The sequence below is a fragment of the Argentina anserina genome, chromosome 7, assembly GCF_933775445.1.
Source record: "Argentina anserina chromosome 7, drPotAnse1.1, whole genome shotgun sequence".
In the NCBI taxonomy this organism is placed as follows: Eukaryota; Viridiplantae; Streptophyta; class Magnoliopsida; order Rosales; family Rosaceae; genus Argentina; species Argentina anserina.
Window position 1 is genome coordinate 6,083,027 of NC_065878.1, and position 19,104 is coordinate 6,102,130.

A 19,104-nucleotide genomic window follows, 5' to 3' on the forward strand; every position below is an offset into this window, starting at 1 on the left:
ATAGACGGAGGGTCAGCAGTAAATATCATGCCTAAGTCAACCATGTCTCAACTCGGCATCAACGTTAATGAGTTATCAATGAGTCGTCTCATGATCCAAGGTTTCAACCAAGGAGACAAAGACGCACTCACAAAAATAGGTCTTGGGTCTTCCTCTGTTCCCAAGCTAATCTCCTTAAGTTCGTCCATAGTGGCTTGCCCCCCGTTTACAAGTTTTGGAGGAGCTTCGTCTACTTCAATTTCAAAATCTTCATGATCATCTTCCTCTATGGCATCTGCTTCTCCCACCGTGACATGATAAGAGGTTTGGACAATGTCATCCTCACCGCCATTTCGAGGTTGCTATCTCCTTTTTGGCCAGTGAATATGATGGTATGTTGCTTCACTTTGAGTTGATCCGTGGAAAGTTCCGAAGAAGAAAAAGATTATCTTGATCTGTTGCTCAAGTACAAAGATGTCTTTGCTTGGATGTACAAAGAAATGCCTTTCCTGGATCCAATGATAGCAGTTTATCGACTTGCTGTCAAACTGGAGGCTCGGCTAACCAAGTAAACACAAAGACGCTTTCGAATAGAACTTATTCCTCAAATTGAAGCAGAATTTGATAAGTTGATTGCCGCAGGATTCATTAGAGAGGTTCAATATCCCAAGGGGATCGCAAACATTGTTCCTGTCAAGAAGAAGAACGGACAAATCCTTGTTTGTGTAGATTTATAGAGCTCATGGTGGATGCGACAACCGGGCATGAGGCTTTGTCATTCAGGGACGGATCATCAGGTTACAATCAGATGATTTGGTTGTCAAAACAAAGAAAAGAAGTGATCACCTGCAAGATATACGAAGAGTGCTCGACAGGTTACGCAAATAAGACTTGAAGAAGTGATGAAGAACGAGCAATTTGGTGGCTTGATGATTCTTCGTGGATTTGATGATCTTCGTAGACTTGATGATCTTCGTGGACTTGAGATATTTCGGGATTTGTCGAGAGTGATCTTGCTCAAGTGATTTTCTCTCTTCTTCTCAAGTCCTCTCTCTTCATGTTGAAGGGGGTATTTATAGTGTCAAAGTTTGTATTTTGTAGAATATTTTAATGACACTAAAATAATAAATTCTTTAATTATATAATTAAATCAATATGTATTTTCCGATTAATTTAAAATTAGTTATTCTCATAACTAAATTAAACAGAAAATAATTGACTTAATTATAACCGTTAAGGAATTTATTAATTTAATCAAATGTCCGATTAACATTTTGAATCGTCAATAACATTCAATTTTTCGATTTACGTCGGAATCACGTAGCTTCGATTACGATCATCCGTTTATGTGTTGACACGAGTTTTATTCGGATCCGCACCAATTTTGCTGACTTTTGGGCCACGTGTGCAATTTTGTCGGGTCCTTGGTCGATTTAATCATTTAATATAGATGATTTACTTCATTAAATTTTATGTGTCTACAAATGCCCCCACTTCAAGTCGTGCCGCAGACATGTCGTCGTCACGTGCCGAAAGCGTAGCTTGAAGTATGCACTTTGATTTGGAGAATTTGTGGAGCTAGGTTCCGAGGTTCCACCAATTTTGTAGTAATCTTTCCTTATAACTTCTGAGATTTAGTTTGACACGAAGGGAAATTATTGACCTCTCCGTCGATTTATTTTGTTTGTAACATAAATGTTTTCATCCCCTCTGCAATCACTAGAAACATCTCTATTGGTCTCTCTAGACTAACATTCCGGTGCAATACCAGCATCATTCCAGATTCAAAAAATTGGTTCTCTGCTAGGTGGCGTCGGTGACGGAGCATCATTATGCGCGCCGCCTCAGTGCAACACTCCACGTCCAGGCATGCGTCAAGGAGCAACCACGCCTCTGATTTCTGGGTTCTCCAAAATGTAGTAATGGCGCCACACCAAAATGACAAGATAAATCTTTAAAGCTATATTGCTTCCCACATGAAAAGCATACAAGATCCTGCAGCCAAAGACCATCATTTACCACTTTTGCAAGAGAACCCCATTTCTTCAAGTTGCTTTCTCACGTTCAATAGTGCCTCAGAAGACATGTTGCAGTATAGAAGAGAATCTCCATCAAATATATTTACAAATGCATCATATTCCTCTCCACCAACCCCAAAGTCTCCTTTACCAAAACCTTTAAGCTGCCTTCTCCCTACAACCTGGCCACCCCATGAAAAATGAGGCATGCCGCATCTTCCCCAATTATCATGTTTCCTTTTAGATTTCTTTTTAGTACTTTATGGAGCACCATCACCACCTTTTGTGCATGTCCACTATAAAAGTTGTTAACTATCATTTGCAATAATTATGATTTGAGACTACAAAAGAACCGCATCAACACAACTATAAAGCTCTCATGTCTTTCATTTAGATATCGGTCATATCTTCTTTTAATCTTAATTCTCAAATGTGGGAAGCTGCTTTTCGCCGCTTTTGTGTCTGCTTCATGCCTTCTCCCTCATTTCTCCATGTTTCATCAGTACTGTAAGTTGCAGAAGCCATGATACTCTATTACCAATATTACCTCTATCACCTCCATTATATATTTTTTTTCATCAATCTTTGAGTATCAAATTTTCTTATCAAGCCCACTAATTCTACCAGCTGTTTCAGACTCTCTTAACTACATCTCTGTAATTGACCCCAGCGCTTCTAGCTGCAATTCAAAATGTTCTTTCTAACTGATATCCATCACTTCCCCTCAACAACACCAAAAACTAGAACACCCCCCAATTCATATTTTGTGCTACTTTTGGTAACCACTGCCTTCTTGCTCACAATATAGTATATTTATGTTAGAACTTCAGCAAATGCATTTTCCACATTGACTGCTTCCAGTGCATAGGTTTTCATGAAGTACAGTGACTCCTTCTCAGCATAGGTCTTTCCATCTTCGGTTGCAACAACTACAAGATGGCACATACCTGACTTGTTTCGAACCAGCATCACAACAATGTTGGAATCAGTGTGGTTCCTCATCCTTTCAGCCATCTATCAACATTCTCAAATGACATCATACACGATGAGTACACCGACAACCCCTCTATAGTAAGCACTTGTGATAGCACGGTACCTTTCCTGGCCAGTAGTGTCCCAAATCTGAGCCTTGATGACTTTGGGGTCGACGTTCAAGGTCCAAGCGGCGAACTCGACGCCAATGGTGGACTTGGACTCCAGGTTGAACTCATTCTTGGTGAACCTAGAGAGGAGATTGGACTTGCCGACGCCAGAGTCGCCGATAAAGACCACCTTGAAGACGTAGTCATAGTCGTCTTTGTAAGTTTGAGGGAGAGTGGTAATGTTGTTGGAGAGCGAAAATATGAGAAACACAGCCACAAATGGGATCTTAGAGCCTGGTCTGAGCCTCATATGAGATTGTCACCGCAGCTTCACAACAGTCACTCACTGGAAGGTGAGTTGCAGCTTTGACACATTGCTTGCACCGAAAACCTTATCGATGGCAGCGAAATGGGTAGCGTCATTTTCACGGCAGAAATAAGGTGCAAAAATACAACCCCTCACACATTTTCTTCTCAAGAACTTGCAGGCTCCACAAGGCGAACCAGAGTCAGCCATGATTTTGATGAAGATCTCTTAATTAATTGGAGGAGTTTTTTTTTTTGTATGGTTTCTGCTCTCTTAGCTGAAGATATTGCCTTCCCATTAATCTTTCTGTTATCTTTAAAGTTGATGCACATCGGAATCTGACGTTCCGTTTTTTTAAGAGTGTGATTGTGCATGCTCGGGTTTGTGACTGAACTCGTAGTCTAGATGAACAAAGGCACGCTTGATTTCAGGCAGGAGTTCAAGCCTCTCCTACAATGCTTCACCTGTGTCATGAGCTTCTTGTAAAGGCATGGCTGCTGGGAGGACAATGTCATTGATGAAAGTGCAGCAATAAAGCATCAGCAACAATTTCACCAGAGTGACGCCAAGAACGATGGCGACTGGTGCTGACGCGACACGGTCTTGACGATGAGGACGATGAGACCGGCGAGGAGGCCGGTGTGGGAGGCAGATTGGTTGGAGTAGAGGACGTTGTTGGTGAAGTGGGACATGGCGGAGGTGTAGTCGCAGCAGAAACAAGGTCGTCAAAAGCATCAGCATGGTGGTCATGGTTTTGGCAGAAGCCGATGAGGAGGGATCAATTGTATAATTGAATCATTGAATGATTCAGTGTGGTTGTGCTTCAGTGCAATCGGTTTGGTTTTTTTTTTTACTTTATTTTTTATTTTTTTAAGTCTGACTTTGACTTTGTTTTTACTAGTGTGACTTTTTTTTATCCGTTTGACTTTGACTCTTGTTTTACTTGGATGACTTTGACATTTTTTTGGTCTTACTTTGACTTTTTTTTCTTTTTTTTTTGTAGGATTTTGACAACGATCTGAGAGTCGCAGTCAATCTAGCCATTCGACTACTACGCGTTGATTTCTGGCGGATTTGAAGAACGTAAACGACCTAATCGCTTGACTGCTTTCATTTCATAGACTTGACCGCAGCCAACAAAAGCGTGTTAGGCTTTACGCATCACATTCACCATGGCGGCTTTTAAGAGTTTGAAGAACGTAAATGACCTAATCACTTGACTGCTTTCATTTCATAGACTTGACAGCAGTAAACAAAAGCGTGTTAGACTTTACGCATCACATTCACCATGGCGGCTTTCAAGGGTTTTCTTCACAATGCAAGACTTGTTGATCTAGAACAGAAGATTTGTAGAACGTCGGAGCAGCTTCAAGTCAAAGAAGAAGTGTCAAATCCGAGAGATTCCAAAACTGACTGCAACAGAGATTGAAGAAGCAAAGAAGTTACGAGCCGGTTTTGAAGAACGTCGGAGCAGCTTCAAGTCAAAGAAGAAGTGCCAAATCCGAGAGATTCCAGAACTGAGAGCCAGCTTTGAAGAACGTCGGAGCAGCTTCAAGTCAAAGAAGAAGTGTCAAATCCGAGAGATTCCAGAACTGAGAGCCAGCTTTGAAGAACGTCGGAGCAGCTTCAAGTCAAAGAAGAAGTGCCAAATCCGAGAGATTCCAGAACTAAGAGCCAGCTTTGAAGAACGTCGGAACAACTTCAAGGGTTTGACCTGGATGTGATAGCTGACTTGAATGATCAGGATGTGTTCCTCTCTTTTTTCAATCAAACCCTTATATTTTTTTGATGTGACTGGACTTAAGATTATTATTCTCAAGATACCTATGTATCCTTCTAAAAAAAGAATCAAGTCATCACTTAGTTCAAAGATTTTTTGTTTTGTTTTTGTTTTGTTTTTTTTTTGGTGCCTCGTGCAGTTTATGCTCATGCAGGCGTGGAATATTTTTTTTTGTTTTTTTTTTGTTTCTTGTCTTATGTAATTTAGGCTCGTGCAGACTTAGAGCATTTTTTTATGTCTTATGCAGTTTAGGCTCGTGCAGACTTGGAGCATACTTTAACGTTTTCAAGCATGGTACTTTTTCAATAATTTTCCGTTCATGAGACTGATCCTCAAACCGTCTTCCGCCTCAATTTTGTAAGCTCTATTGGTGTATACTTCTCTGATGACGTAAGGACCATCCTACTTTGATTTGAATTTGGATCCAGACTTGTGTGTCATAATGATGGGTCTTCGAACAATAAGAACTAAATCATCAACTTGAAATGACCGTGGTCGAACACCTTTGCTGAAGGCGTGTGACATCCGAGCTTGGTAGCATTCCAGGTGTTGTTGTGCATCAAGCCTCTTCTCGTCCAAAGCTTCTAACTCTTGAAGGCGCAACTTGACATTTTCCTCATTTGTGAGACCTTCTTGCAAAACGATTCTCAATGACGCAATTTCTTTCTCTAATGGTAACACGGCTTCGACACCATAGACAAGAGAATAAGGTGTAGCATTTGTGGCTGTCTGATACGTCGTTCTATAAGCCCAGAGAGCTTCGCCCAATTTCTCATGCAAATCCCTCTGCTTCTTGCTAACAGTTTTCTTCAGAATGTTACAAAGCATTTTATTGAATGTTTCTGCCAAACTATTTGCCGGGACGTTGTACATCGAAGAGAAGTGAAGCTTGAAATGGAATTTCTTGCTTAACGTTTCTATAGCGGTATTCGAGAAATACTTGGCGTTGTCCGTGATGATGCATCATGGTATACCATAGCGTTGTATAATGCTTCCAGTAATGAAGTCCACAACATTTTCTTTCTTTATTTCTTTCAGCGGTATCGCTTCTGCCCAGTTTGAGAAGGAATCCATGGCTGCCAGAATGTACATATGACCAGCCGATGATTTCAGAGTGATGGGTCCGATTGCATCCATTCCCCAGACATCGAACAGGTGCGAAGAAATTATCGGATGCAACAACTCAGGTGGTTGATGAATGAAGTTGGCATGAAACTGACAAGCTTGACATTTTTGCGCATACTCCATACAATCCTTGACCATGGCGGGCCAATAATACCCTAGTCGTCTTACTTGAAAATGTAACTTTGGTCCTAACTGATGTGCTCCACATACTCCAGAATGAACCTCTTCCATGGCTTTGACCGCTTCATCTTTTCCCAAGTATCGAAGGAGTACTCCATCAAATGACCTCCGATATAAAGTTTCTTTGTAGTAGAGAAAGAGCGGTGCTCGCCGCTTGATGCTCCACCTTTTGATAGGAGTACTTTGTGCTACGTTCTTAATATGTTTTTACCTCCATTTGTACTTCGCTTAGCCCTTATTGTTGTATTATCGAGTCATTGAGTCACAATAGGAGTCTACGACGGTTATGGATGTGTATTTGTGCTTAAACAAGTTAAAAACGAAGAATTGATCTAGAGTCCTAGTTTGAGTAGGAATCCTTATTGGACTAGGAAACCTAGTTGGATTAGGAGTCTTCATCTTTCTTTGTTTTGGTCGCATTGGCGATATCTTGAGAGTCCTGTTTGCATTAGGAATCCTTGTTAGATTAGGAAACGTACCATTTTGGAAAGTCCTACTTGAACTCAAACTCTTATTACGAAACTTTCCTAAATGAACTTTCTTAATCTAGTAACTTTCTTGTTCTAGTAAGTTTCCTTTTTGCAAATTATAAACTTTCTTAATCTAGTTGAGCTCATCTATTACATGTGTCTTTTTAAGACAACTATTGTCTAAATTAAGACATGATTTTCGAATGAATTATCTCTTACTTATGTTTTTGTTTTCTTATTTTCAGATTTGAAGAGATACTTCAAGGAATAAAGAGATCAATGCCGAGCTACCATTCAGGATTTAAAGGGAATTAATTTCGAATTTTAAGAGATAATTCAAGGAGAAGAAGTTCTTGATGTGCTATCCAATTCAGCCAAGGAGAAGGAGCCCAGCCCATGCCATGTAACCCTAGAGAAATAAGGAGATAAGAGCTTGTTCTACAAGGAAAAGAATGGCAGCCATTCAATCCAATTAAAGAGAAAAGATCATAGCCATGCATACATGGATCAGCCCATCAAAACCCTAGCAGCCCCTCCTCTCCTCCTTCCTCTATAAAAGGCACAGCCTCTCTCACAATTCATCATCTCCATTCTCCCAAAACCAAAGCCGAAATTCTGCCCAAATATCCAGAAAATTACAAGCCAAAACCTTCATCCATCTCCACCAAGCCATGATCATCTTCTTGCCTCTCCAAATCTGAATTCATCCGTACTTCATCCTTTAAGGTTTCTAATGTGTGATTCATCCATGGCTTGTAATCTTTCTTTTTATTTTCTGCAATTTTCGAATTTATTGAATGAATTATTAGCTGTTATTTTATGTTTCATATATGAAGAATATAAATTCAGACTTCTTTGGTTTTATGTTTTGATTGTATGAACTCATGAAATATGTGTCTATGCTGTGTATAATAGCTATGGGCAGTAGGTTTTCGAAATTAATTTAGGTTTTATTTTAATTTATTCCTTGAATTTGTGCATCTAAATCAATGCTTGAGGAAGCCAAGGCCATGGTTCTCCTAAGGTTGCGATTTAATTCACCAAAGTGTTCATTGATTGAATATGCGCTTCGTGTTTCAATTATTGATACTTGTTTAGGGTTGTGATAGTTCTAGGAATTTGCATGCTTAATCAAGATGAGTGACGCCATGCTTGCTTACATGTCTCCAATTCGACTTATTGTGCTTATGTGCTACTTTGTTGTTTAACTAGAACGCTTCGTTATGTTGAACTCTTTTTAGCATATGTTTAGGATTGAACGCTTCGTTGATTCTAAATAATTAAGAAGTCTTAACGATTAGATGAACCGCTTCGGACTCTAATTAGAATTGGAATTGAAATGGACTAAGAAGAATCGAAAATACTTGCTGCCTATATGTTGTTCTATCCGTGTGATACATGTTAAATGAGTAGAATTCGTGTTTTGGTTACGTGATGAATGGTTGATCAATTGTATATAAGTAATTTAGGATTTATTATAAGTAGTAGTTTTAGAATCCAACTCAAATCCCCCAATAACATGATAAGTGTTGAGGCCCTTTTGATTCCCCGGACTGAACGATCTATGCTTATTCTATACTAACGATGATGTTTTTCATGGTATTTTATAGACGTTCTAACAAAACGATCTATCACCTTTGTTTGGAATCTTCGGGAAGTTTTTTGTGCTCAAGATAGTCGATAAAAGGATGCCTCCAATCTTCAACATCAATGGTGTGAACTGACACTACATAAGAACTTGCACACTAGAGTGAAGGCTTTGTTGTCACGACCCACCTTTGGCAAATTGGGATGTCCAAAATTTCGTCTCCAAACAATGCCAAGGTCGCCGCCAAGTTTGCCAATGCGTCTGCCATTTGATTTTCTTTTCGTGGCACATGTATGAGTGTAACATTATCAAAGCCCTTCAAGAGTTGTGTGGCGAGTTGGAAATAAGGTACCAAATCTTCATTCTTGACCTCGTAATTAGTGAGCAGTTGATCAATCACCAACTTCGAGTCTCCATGCCCTAGATGAGCCGTCAAAAAACATCTTCCAAGTAGAGAGGACCTCTACAAGGAAGACTTCCTCGTCTGGGAATTCATCTGAGATTTCCTAATCCGCTGGAATATGGTAGTCTGCCAGAAAGTCGGCCAACGCCTTTCCTTTCACTGCTTTAGCGGGCACATATACGATGTCGTATTGGTTCAATAGCCACTTAGCCATGCGCCCGGTTATAACTGGTTTAGATAATATGAACATAACCGGATCGGCTCGCGCCACCAAGTGCATTGTGTAAGCTTGCATTGTAATGCCTCAACTTTTGAATGGCGAAGACGAGTGCAAGACACATCTTCTCTATTGGCGGATAATTCAGCTCAGGTCCGGTTAGGGTCCGACCTAAGTAGTACAAGGTTTTCTCCTTTTTGGCTTCATTTTCTTGGGCAAGAAGGGCCCCAAGTGATTTATCTTGAGCCGCGATGTAAAGGATAAAAGGTTTCCCGGCGATAGGTGCACCCAATACCGGAGGATTCGCCATGTATTTCTTTATGTTCTCAAAGGCATTGCGACAAGCTTCATCCCATACAAATGGGATATCTTTCTTCATGAGTCGACTGAAAGGTTGGCAACGGCCCGCCAGGTTCGATATGAACCGTCTGATGAAGGCAAGTCGTCCTTTGAGGCTTTTCAACTCGCGCAAATTTCTTGGCTCTAGCATTTCATGGATGGATTTAATTTTGGATTGATCTACCTCGATGCCTCGATGCTTCACGATGAATCCAAGAAATTTTCCAAAACTGACGCCGAAGGCACACTTCAAATGATTCATTTTTAACTGGTATTTGCGTAACATGTCGAATACTCTTCGTAGATCTTGCAGGTGATCACTTTTTTTCTTTGTTTTGACAACCAAATCATCAATATAGCATTTTACATACTTGTGCAGTATGTCACAGAAAAGTTTCTGCATAGCGCGTTGGAACGTTGCTGATAGGAGCACAAAGTGTGACGTTCTTAATGTGATTGTGCTACATTCTTACTCTTTGTTACCTCTTATTTAGTATGTTTTAGTTTATGTTGTATGAATAAGTGTCTAGGTTAAGCTTATATCAATTATGAGTGAATTGATGATGAAATCGTGCTAAGTGTTAAGAATCATTATTGAGATATGATTCCTTGTTCTAGTAGGATTCATCCTTTCGTATTTCTTTATTTCTAACGTACTTATTCTTATTAGGAAATACAAATCCATGTTGGAGAAAAAAAGCAATCCTAGTTCCACAAGGAAAGAGAAGAAGATATGCATTTAAAAGCCCAATCCATACAAGAATCAAAATGCAGTCAAGATTCGTAGTCCAACTTCGACGGGCTCCCCTGGATAGCTCCGATCCAGTTAGAAGACGTACCTTATATGGATAGAAATCTGTGTGAGTCTAGTTTCTGTAGGATTTAGAATCAAATCAATATCTTATTCCTACAGGGAGATATGACCGAATCATTACTCGGAGGTCCAGTGAGCTCGGCGGAATTATCTCAACTATTGATTTTCTTTTGATCCAAGGGCTATGAGGGAAACTTGGGACCTTGTTTCTCCTGCATATAGAGCACAAATATGTATCAGAATCTCTATAAATCCCTGCACAAAAGAATGTCAAAGACGGCATGCAGCAAATTAATGAGAAGAGGTAAGAAAAATCAAATATGGCTGCAGCAATTAAAGAATTTTGCTGCCTCCCTAATTCAAAGGAAGAAATTTGTGCAAAAGAAATCAGCATTAAAGGAGGAAGAAGATATGCAATTAATGTCCAATCCTTATAGAAATCAGAATTCTGGCAGTGCAGATCATCCAACGTTGACGGGCTCCCTTGGACAGCTCAAAACGATTGAGATAATTCATGATATATGGATGAAAAGCTATGGGAGTCTATTTTCAAATGCCGTTGGAATCAGCTCAATATCTATTTTCTAGAGAAAGTTATAGCCAGAACAAGGGACAAAGGTCAGATCTGCCGAATTGAGAAAATCTAGACCAATTTGGTTTCAACTTTGTGGACTTTGTGGCCAGCCTCCCTTGGGTTTCTTCCTCTATATATAGTACCTCATTTCCACAGAAAAACATCATCAACCTTGCTCACAAGACTTTCCAAAGCTTTCCCTTAAACACTACTCATCATCCTCAAAGCCATTCAAGCCGAAAACACCATCTTCCTTTCATTCCATTCGATCCAAAGCGCTACGCCTAGGATTGCCATTAAACTTGAAGCCATGCTGCCTTGTTTTGATACCGCTAAGGAGATTTACAAAGTGTAACTCGTTACTTCTTCAACTATGTTTTCGGTTTGGATTATTTGTATGATGTTGTGTTTATGTTTTTGCCTAGTTTCGAATTTGTGGAATACTCTTATGTAGTTTACGATTTTGCAAGATGTTATAAAGTAGTTCTGATTTTGGTTTCTATGATTTCTATTTAGATGTCGGGAGTTTATAATTCAACGATTTAATGATTCTCTTTCTTCTGCGTTAACTATATGTGATTCAAGGCGCTAAGTTAGTTTTGCATATAGGACTCTTAAGTGTTTTTGTTAACTTGTTAAAGTAAGTGAGATTCTTGACTTGTTAGTAATCAGTATGAATTAAACATGATCCGTTTGTTATCTAAGATGCGCTAAGTAATTAGATAAGAGATGAATCAATAAAGTGGTAAGATTGAGAATGACATGTTACCTTGTAATTTCTAAGCGCTAAGATAGGATTACCATGCCATGTTTCGAGTTAGAGATGCGCTAAATAACCTAGTTCGGCATTAGGTTGTTGTTTGTTCACTCAATACTTGTCCGCTAAGGCTCGATGTTTGCATAAGATGAGATTATACTTTGAAGCTACTTGTGACGATTTGTTTGGTGATATTTATGCGTTGGTTGGTTGATCACATGTATATATTAGTTTAGGATTTATTTTTATGTTCTTGATCCGATCCTATATCAAATCCTCAAACTCTTATGAATTCGTTGTTAAATATTTATAATTATATACCCTGGATGGATCTCCGGTTTATAAACGATACCCTCTTCCTTTATACTACTAAAGATGCTTACAGGGTTAATATTGTTCTCGAGTAATCGAACCGATCAGTTGCACCGGCATTTTTTAACCCGAATGGCATGACCTTATAGCAATAAATTCCTTTGGGAGTTCGAAATGCAGTGAGTTCCTCATCCTCTAAGGCCATCCTTATCTAATTGTAACCTGATGATCCGTCCATGAATGACAAAGCGTCATTCCCGGTTGTCGCATCCACCATGAGCTCTAAGATTGGCAGAGGGAAATCATCTTTTGGACACGCTTTATTTAAGTCACGAAAATCTACACAAACAAGGATTTGTCCGTTCTTCTTCTTGACAGGAACAATGTTTGCGATCCACTTAGGATATTGAACCTCTCTAATGAAGCTTGCGGCAATCAACTTATCAACTTCTGCTTCAATTTGAGGAATAAGTTCTGTTTGAAAGCGTCTTTGTGTTTGTTGGTTGGCCGAGCTTCCGGTTTGACAGCAAGTCGATGAACTACTATCTTTGGATCCAGGCTAGGCATTTCTTTGTATGTCCAAGCAAAGAAATCTTTGTACTTGAGCAACAGATCAAGATATTCTTTTTCTTCTTCGGAACTTAAAGACGCACTCACATAAATAGGTCTTGGGTCTTCCTACGTTCCCAAATTAATCTCCTTAAGTTCGTCCATAGTGGCTTGCCCCCCGTTTTCAAGTTCTGAAGGAGCTTCGTCTACTTCAATTTCAAAATCTTCATGATCGTCTTCCTCTATGGCATCTGCTTCTCCCACCGTGACATGATAAGAGGTTTGGACAATGTCATCCTCACCGCCATTATCGAGGTTGCTATCTCCTTTTTGGCCAGTGAATATGATGGTATGTTACTTCACTTTGAGTTGATCCGTGGAATCCACTTCCAACACACAATGTCTCTTCATGTGTGACGGGATAAGACTTCGGATTTCTTTGCTCTCAGTTCGACTACAAGTCGTTTTCCTCTTGCATATCTGTCGTTCCTTAGGTGCTTGGATCTTTTCCAATGCGGGCTTTCGCGGAATGAGGTTTGACTTTTTCTTATCTTTGTCTGAACTTGACATCCTTTTGAATGCTGAAGTCCGAGTGGTTGTACTACTGATGCGATTGAAGACTGAACCTCTACTTGCTGTCATGTTCACACGGTTAAAAACCGACACCCTTGTGATTGATCCTTCAATGCGTTCAGATGTTGCTCTTCGGGAACCTGGATGAATGCGATCGAACTACGAATGCGAGGGGTTGACTGAACCTCTTGACTCTTCTCTTCAACTACCTCGACATTGATATGTTGCACATTGGCTCGCTCCGCCATCCTCCTTCCTGAAATTCTGATTGGCTTGCTTGAAGTGAAACCGAGACCAGCTTGAAGTGAAATCAATTGTTGCCCCTTGCTCTCTGAACTTCTTTTGTGACTCATCAAGCTCATGCGCCATCTTTGCTGCATCCTGGTCGTCTTTTTTGCTTGATGAACCAAAGTCGTATCCGGCCTTTTCTAACAGCTTGTATGCGTTAGGATCGAACCCTTCACTTGTTCGTTTTTTGGGCAGCGATCCATGTTCCGTCTTACCTTGAATTGGATTGACAAACCCCTTTAATTGCTGCTTTGTGAGATTTCAGTTACTCATCTTTATTAATGGCAATGTTGACTCCTCCTTCAATAATCTCACATCATCCTCTTCTAATTTTTGTGGGCACTCTTGTGACTTTGTCCCCACAAATAGAGATTCCCCCTCCCTTCGTCTAGACTTCGGAACATAGCGAAGGACCGGAAAAGCATGGCTGGCTTTTCTTTCTACAGACGATGTTGCCACTTCAGATGAGACTTTTTGGTGACACTTCACCATGAAGCTCAATGTCTTTTGATTTGGCATGATTCTCCCTAACTTTAGCGGCTTTCCCCGTAGAGGGTACTCCGACCGGAAGGACTTCTTTTCATTGACTCCTCATCTGTGTAGAATTTAGAATCCGTAAAGTATGATTCGGCTTCTGTGAAAGGTTTGGTATCTCCTACCATGGTTTTCTCACCTCCGCGATAGAACTTGAAACATTTGTATAAAGTGGATGGCACGATGCCATTTTCATGTACCCATGGTCGTCCCAACAACAAGTTGTACAAGGTCTTCGCATCGATGACATGATACAAGGTGTTTAATTTTAGCTCTCCGATGTCCATGTCTAGTCTGATCATCCATATCGATCTTTGTCCTCCTTCGTTGAAACCTTGGATCATGAGACGACTCCTTGATAACTCATCAACGTTGATGCCGAGTTGAGACATGGTTGACTTGGGCATGATATTTACTACTGACCCTCCGTCTATGAGCATGCGATTCAACTTCTGATCTTGCATGTACCCTGTCACAAAAAGAGGCCGATTATGTGGCTTAGAGCCCAATTGGAGGTCATCATCTGTGAAGTGAATGGTATCACAATATGCATCACACGCGCCACATTCCTTCATGCTTGTGGAGTGTTTTCCTACGTCGATAAGCAACTCCACAAGTGTGCATCTCATTGATTTTGGCAATTGATCAAGTCAGAGAGACTTAGTTGGAAAGGTAGACTCTCCAATTGTTTCAACACCTCATTCTTCTTTAACACTTGACTTGCACTTATTTCTCTTTGTTTTAGACTTTTCGTCTTCTTTGGAACTAACTTCACAACTTGTGGCCATTGAAGTGACATTCGGTTGTTTTGTAGGCAAGTGTTCTTTTGACAAGTTTCGGCGAAGAGGCTTCCATAAATATGGAACGACTTTCGTCTGAAAACGTCCTCGCCCATTTTCCTCCCATCATGGAGGTGATTTCTTATGACTTAGCTGGGCAATCGGTGAATTTGACATCATACATTTGCGAGTTCTTCTCCGGGTGACCAATATCCATCCTTCATCATCGGCATTAGAGGCAACTTGGAGGATAGGCGTGGAACCAAGACATTCTTTAACTTCTTTGGTCTACTTATATTCGCACGCCTCCTTTGTGAAATGGGACGATGCTTTTATTAGGTGAAAATTGAGTGGAACTGGGTCGAACGACCCGAATGTTACGGTAGTACAATTGACTTCAGCAATGTCGTCAACGTCTAGCTCAATCCTCCCTTGCTTGGCGACATTCATTATCAAATCCTTGAGAACAAAACACTTCTCTATAAGGTGACTAACGAGACGATGATATTTGCAATACTTCGGATCGTTGACTCGATGCATTTCTTCTGGATGCTTGCACTCCGGAAGATCTATTATCTTGTTTTCGAGCAAATCCTCTAACATGCCTGCCACATTAGAGTCTGGGAACGGGTACGTCTTTTCGCTCCATCTTCTTCAACGTGTGTTTACTCCTATCGTAGGTTCGAGGAGGTTCCACCTTATTGAACTCCTTCTTATCCCGCGTAGAGATCTCAAACGGTGCAGTATTGATGACCATTGATTCTTTGGAAGGCTTCTTCACAATCTCGTCAAATCTGCTTCCAAAGACTTTATCTTTTCGTTGGTCAACCAGGGACTCATTCTTTCCTTTATGACTTGCCAAGCTTAGCTCCATGTCATGGGCTCGAGTAGCCAACTCTTCGAAAGAACGAGGCTTGATTCCTTGCAAGATTTATAGCAAATCAAAGTGCATGCCTTGGATGCACATTTCAACGGCTGACACCTCTGACAGTCGATCCTTGCAATCAAGGCTAAGTGAGCGCCATCTATTGATGTAGTTGACTGCGGGTTCATCCTTCCGTTGCTTCGTGTTAGTTAGCTCCATCATGCTCACCGTCCGCCTTGTACTATAGAATCGATTGAGGAACTCGCGCTCCATTTGGCCCAAAAGTCAACGAAGTTGGTGCGGATCCGAATAGAACTCGTGTCGGCACATAAATAGATGATCGTAATTGAAGTTACGTGATTTCGACTTAAATTGGAAATTGAATGTCATTGACGATTCGAAATAGTAATCGGACATTTGATTAAATTGATAAATTTCTCAACGGTTATATTATTTTATGTTTAATTTAGTTATGAGAATAAATAATTTTAAATTAATCGGAAAATACATATTGATTCAATTACACAATTAAATAATTTATTATTTTAGTGTCATTAATATATTCTACAAAATAGAAACTTTGACACTATAAATACCCCCTTCAACATGAAGAGAGAGGACTTGAGAAGAAGAGAGAAAATCACTTGAGCAAGATCACTCTCGACAAATCCTGAAGTCTCTCAAATCCACGAAGATCATCAAGTCTACGAAGATCATCAAATCCACAAAGAATCATCAAGCCACCAAATCGCTCGTTCTTCATCAAATTCAAATCCAAACTCAAATCCACGAAGAATCGTCAAGCCACCAAATCGCTCGTTCTTCATCAAATCTAAATCTGACCTCAAGTCCACGAATAATCATCAAGCTACCAAATCGCTCATTCTTCATTAAATCTAAATCTAAACTCAAGTCCACGAAGGATCATCAAGCTGCCAAATCGCTCGTTCTTCATCAAATCCAAATAAAAATCAAACTCAATTTCTCAAGATCAAGTGCACGTCACCGTTAACCAAGTCATATACGGAGATAGAATCAGAGGAGTTCACAAATATTGTAACTTCGTGCTTGATATTCAATAAATTACATTTTTATTTTTACACGTGTCTGCATTCTTGTTTGTTTTCAAATTCACGTTCTACGTATATACCATAAGTTTTGGCGCTAGCTTCCATGGCCAAGTTACTCGAAATGAGCTTCATAATTTTTATGGACTTAAATACTTGAGGTCCCTTTTTGGGTAATCAACTCAAGGTCCCAGATGGCCATAAAATGGCAGTTGTGGGTCAAAGTTGTGCGGAATGAGCTTATGATCCGTTTTTTCTGTGATCATTTAAGAGGCAGGAGGGGTTGTCGCCCCGCCACTGCGATTCTAAAAAAAATATTTTAATTATTTGACTATAATTAAATTGCTATCATAATGGTATAACTATGTTTAAGTTGTGTATAATTATGATGAAATTTTTTTCTATATATGATATAATTGTGGATTAATTAACATTTGATTCAAAATGTAATAAATAATAGCCATTTCAAAAATTCTGGTCCCGTCCGATATTTGTTTCAAGATCTACTACTGAGTTAATGGCAAAACTTGTGAAAAAGTCATATATGTGCTTTGGGAATATAGGGTCCAGTATTTACATGCCTTGTTTCATTTAGCTGGCAACTTGATCAAGTATTGTCACAAAATCTATTCCATATTTTGAGATTCAGACTGGCCGGTTCACAATATGAAAATAAGTCAATAATATAATGCGCCAAACTACTTCTTCACCTTGTGTAAATCAATAATACGTTAATCACCAACTTTCCCTCACTTTTTGGTTCTAATTTACTTGACCAATCGATGTGTATCTATCTGTTTCTTTTTGTACAAATAGCATGCACGACTCTCCCTCTTCCACAATCCCAAACTCAGAAAAAAAAAAGTGAAAATGGAAAAAACAAGAACCACCAGCAGCTCTTTTTCCATTACTAGCAAAGATCTTCCTCGCGAGATCATAGAGGAAATTCTGCTCCAGCTGCCGGTCAAGTCGCTGCTGCGTTTCAAATGCGTCAGCAAATCATGGCTTACTCTCATCTCCGGCCACAAATTCATCAAGTTACACCTTCACCGGTCCACCAAACAACACGATCATGATGAGGATGATTCTGCAGGTGATTGCATATCAAAGACGCATCTCATGCTCTCCTCAACATCTCTCTTTCACTCCCTCCATTTACAGCTACCCAATGGTACCGCTGCTTGTACCAATTCACATGAAGAAGAAGAAGCCCCAGCTGCAACTGATGCCGCAGTACTCGAAGCCATAGTTGAGCTTCCAGTGGCGACGTCGGCGGTGAGGCAACCGGCTGTTAAAGACATCAAGATCGTGGGTTCCTGCAACGGCTTGGCGTTATGCTTGGTGCTTGACTCTCAACACATCATCATATACAACCCCTCTACCAGGCATGCACGAGAGCTCCCCAACCCGGAAGAAACTGTCGTCGGTAAAGATTACTTTTACGGTTTTGGTTATGATTCTCTTAACGACGATTGTAAAATAGTGAGGGCCACTTCTTCAAGTAGGGCTGGCAACTTCGTCACCCAACTTGACATCTTTACTTTGAGGACCAACGTTTGGCGGACAAAAACCAAAACCCTACCCTATTATTTCATGTCCAGCTTGGTCGGTACCCTTCTTAATGGGGCTCTCCACTGGGCAGTCCGTCGAGGAATCAACATCAGTCCAGGTGATAGCGATGACTGTGAACCGAGGCCTTTCGGCATCGTAGCTTTTGATCTGACGGAAGAGACCTACAAAGAAGTTCCCCTGCCGTGTGACGATGACAAGAAATTCTCGTTCTATGGGTTGGGGGTTATAGGAGGGTGCCTGAGTATGCTCCACAGTCCCCATGGATCTGATTATCAAGTGTGGGTTATGAAGGATTATGGAGTCAAGAAGTCTTGGAGCGTATTCACAACCATCCCACAGAAGCTGGAGGATACTAAGGAATACATAGGTTTAATGTCTCTTTTGTGCGTTTTCAAGAACGGTGAAATTCTAATGATGTTGCACAACCACAAAAAGGTTGTGATGTATAATTCGAGACGGAGGAACTTTCGAACCATATTCAATGGCGAAATAGGCTCTTCCCAAGCTGCCTTATACCTTGAGACTCTAGTTTCACCAGAAATATATGCACCGTGCTCATCACCGTGCATCCTAGCTACTTAAGTATCTCGATCAATAATGATGATGTATCGTCGACGATCAGTCAACACCATTGAAGCCTCATATGGAATTAGTATAATCTGGACGAATTCGAAGCTATCATTGGCCATATGTGAACTTGATGGTAATCTTTTTTATATATCATGGGGAGCTGTGTGATGGATTTCCGTCCTTACAGTAGTTGAGCTTGATATATTGACTGTACGCGTACGCAACTGATGAGTGTTCATAGCTTTTCCGGTCGGACATTATCCATGCAAATAGGATTACAATTGGTAGTTACTATAGATAACTAATTATATGTCACGCACTGGCCTTAGCCAATGAAGCAGTTAAACATGCATTTCCAGAAA

At 40.3% G+C, this 19,104-nt stretch overlaps 2 protein-coding genes and 2 pseudogenes across 3 annotated transcripts in view; 2 read left to right on the forward strand and 2 right to left on the reverse strand.

The window, feature by feature from the left end:
• Positions 1–19,104, reverse strand: part of LOC126801498 (membrane-bound O-acyltransferase gup1) — a 178,711-nt gene that overhangs the window by 149,423 nt on the left and 10,184 nt on the right. The window lies entirely within an intron of this gene.
• LOC126801503 (diphosphomevalonate decarboxylase 2) overlaps positions 1–19,104 on the forward strand; it is a 191,966-nt gene that overhangs the window by 48,561 nt on the left and 124,301 nt on the right. The window lies entirely within an intron of this gene.
• LOC126803463 (ras-related protein RABA1c-like) lies at positions 2,712–3,389 on the reverse strand (annotated as a pseudogene).
• LOC126801501 (F-box/kelch-repeat protein At3g23880-like) lies at positions 17,418–18,984 on the forward strand (annotated as a pseudogene).